The sequence below is a fragment of the Austrofundulus limnaeus genome, unplaced genomic scaffold (assembly GCF_001266775.1).
Source record: "Austrofundulus limnaeus strain Quisiro unplaced genomic scaffold, Austrofundulus_limnaeus-1.0 Scaffold80, whole genome shotgun sequence".
NCBI classification, from domain to species: domain Eukaryota; kingdom Metazoa; phylum Chordata; class Actinopteri; order Cyprinodontiformes; family Rivulidae; genus Austrofundulus; species Austrofundulus limnaeus.
In genome coordinates this window covers 1,154,826-1,157,681 of record NW_013952482.1, presented here as the reverse complement: position 1 = coordinate 1,157,681, position 2,856 = coordinate 1,154,826, and positions in this window count along the sequence as shown.

Here is a 2,856-nt window from a genome sequence, read left to right as displayed (position 1 = left end):
AATAAAGGTCCTAATGAACAGAATCATGACCCTTGATGCAGCTCAAAACTTCTAAATATGTTTTAAATAGTTTTTTGAAAATGTGCTCTACTAAATGGTTGATTAATCCGTTCATGGTAAGGGAAAAAAAATTAAACCAATCTAATTAAATATGTTCACTTCCCATAAAATAAACTTATTCAAACCCTCTAAGTTTATTTATTTGAATATAACTCATTAAGTGTTAGTTTACTGTGAGCATGCTGAAGGTGTTTTCCTACTCTTTACTATTGATTTATAAGTCGATCTTAGTTACTATGAGTAAAATCCAGAAAAAAACATGTAGAAATCATAATATACCCAATAACCCTGATGAAATAATACAAGCTGATGTACTTATATCACTATATTTTGTCAAAAAAAATCATCTGGAAGTTTTATGATTTGCCACCGTCCCAACGGGTAGTGAATTGAAAAAAAGGTTACTTCTTGGAGCTAAGGTGAATTTATCCAAAACCATAAAAATCTTTAGCTGCCTGTTGTCTTTTGTGATTAAGTTTCACCTTGGTCCAGAACTCACATACATCTTTGGTGCATTGGTATCATATGACCAAACTACATTGGTGAACATCCTTTGATGGCAGACTTTGAACTAATGAAAAAAGGGTCATGGCGCCTAAGATAACAGGTCTGCTGAAGGGGTAATTGCAGTAAAATGGTTGAATGACAAATATGTCAACTGGTGGATCACTGAGTCTAAAGACTGCTATAGGCTCATCAATTATCTCTGCACACAATGAGCATATTGGAGGTACTGCTGTTTCAGATATGCAGGTAGCTACACCTGGACAAGACCCCAGCTAACTCCAGGAGATCACATCCTGGCATCCTGGATCTGTGCACTGCAAATTCCCTTCTTCCCTCTGACAGATTAAATGCCTCCCAAGACCCTCCTGACCAAAACCACAACCAGTGGATATTTTCGTATTTTATTACGATGATAAAATTAAATTTTATTATAATCGTATCCTATTGTGACAATTAAAAATAATACAACCTATGTCCCAAGGGTGTATAAAGGTGGAAATTTCAGACATTGTTTTCTTGTGTTTCAACACACCTGCAATGCATTATAGCACATCACCATAAATCAATATCTAATCCTCAAAAACGAGTCGTGCAATTACACAATCACACGGTGTGTTGAGTTGGAAACAAAATTTAAAATGTTTCACACTGTTTTACTGTGTTTGGAATTTTAGCAAGCAAAAACCAACACTACTGGTTCAATCAATTCACAAGAAACGTAGATCTTACTCTTCAAAGATATAAATGTCATTGCTCCACCACAAATGAGGTTTATTGAAATTTGGAAGTAAGAAATATAATTGTTTCCTGTGTTTTGTACTACATTTTTAGTTTTTTCTTACAAAAATTAGTTATTAACAGGAGCACTCAATCAGAGGTCAAATGAATTTTGTGCTGTTGCACTTTTTTTACAGATGCAATCAACCTGAAACTTYATAGATTTGTTTGATACAGAAATTTAGTTTAACGTGAAAAGATGCAATGTTTTGTGGCACACTACTAAAGATCAAATATCTTTATTGATCTGTAGACATTTTTTTCTCTTTTTATTTGCAAAAGAGCATGTTTTTGTTACTTTTTCTAATATTTGTGCCATTTGTTTGCAATTTTGTACTTTTATTAATGGACATCTCAACCATTTGGTAGAGGTCAATATTTTAAAATATAAAGGGTGGCCTGTGTTGTTTAAAAATCGTTGATTGCTGTCATCAGCCACCTAATAATTTTTTCATAGTTTTTCTTGGTGTGGACATCAAAGAGTTAAATTTGTGACATCACAAAACATTTTCCAAAATAGGCTATGGTTTGATTATTCTTCAAAATCCCAGCTCTATTTTTGTCACATCTGTGAGAGATAATCCCTCCTCTTATAGGGAGCGGGGGGAGGTAAATTAGCTCAGTAATCTGCCTTCGCATCACGCCCTAGTTTGCCTGATTTCCTGCCTCCGCCGAGCCGCATCGCAGCTCCGGGTTTTGCATACAGGTGTGTCTCCGGGATCCCGGACCTCGTTTGACTATCAAAWCCAGCGGGCGGCCGGGTCCATCTTTGTTTGTCTCCGCCCTGCGCATCCCGTCCGAACCACACGAACACTCAGCCTCCTCCTCCTCCGACTCTCTCTCTCCACTCCGAGCGGGCGCTGCCTCCGTTGACAAGCCGGTCTCCATCTCCTCTCCGCCGGCTGCACACCGAATCGAGGCGCGGTCCTCAGCGGTGGGCCTGAAGGTAAGAACCGCAGCTTCATGTTTTCATCCGTCAGCACCCGAGACAACATCCGGGCCGGTGTTTTTTATACTGGATTATAACCTCCTGCAGCAGAATGGGAGCGTATTTGTGCGGATTTGAGTGATGGAGACAGCTGGAACATGATTAAATGATGGCCATGTTGGAGCTACAGCAGGTGGGGGGCTGGCTGGATGGATGGATGGATGGATGATGGATGGATGATGGAAACCCAGATACTAACCTACTAAAGCCAATAAAATGATGAAAATAATGATGATGAAGAGCCGCTTCCTGAGCTCTCCTCTGTCAGGGCTGGGATGTGTTCAGGGTGGGGCTCAGCTGGTTTATTAAATATAAAATAAAAACAAAACATTTGCTGTTAACATGCAGCCTGAGCTGAAATTTGAAGCCAAAACTGAAGCAGAAAAATTAGCAAAACAGAAGCTAAAAGCTAAAATTGACAAAACAGTGGCCTAGTAGCTGCAAGCTAAAATTACCAAAACAGTAGCTTAGTAGCTGCAAGCTAAAATTACCAAAACAGTAGCCTAGTAGCTGCAAGCTAAAAT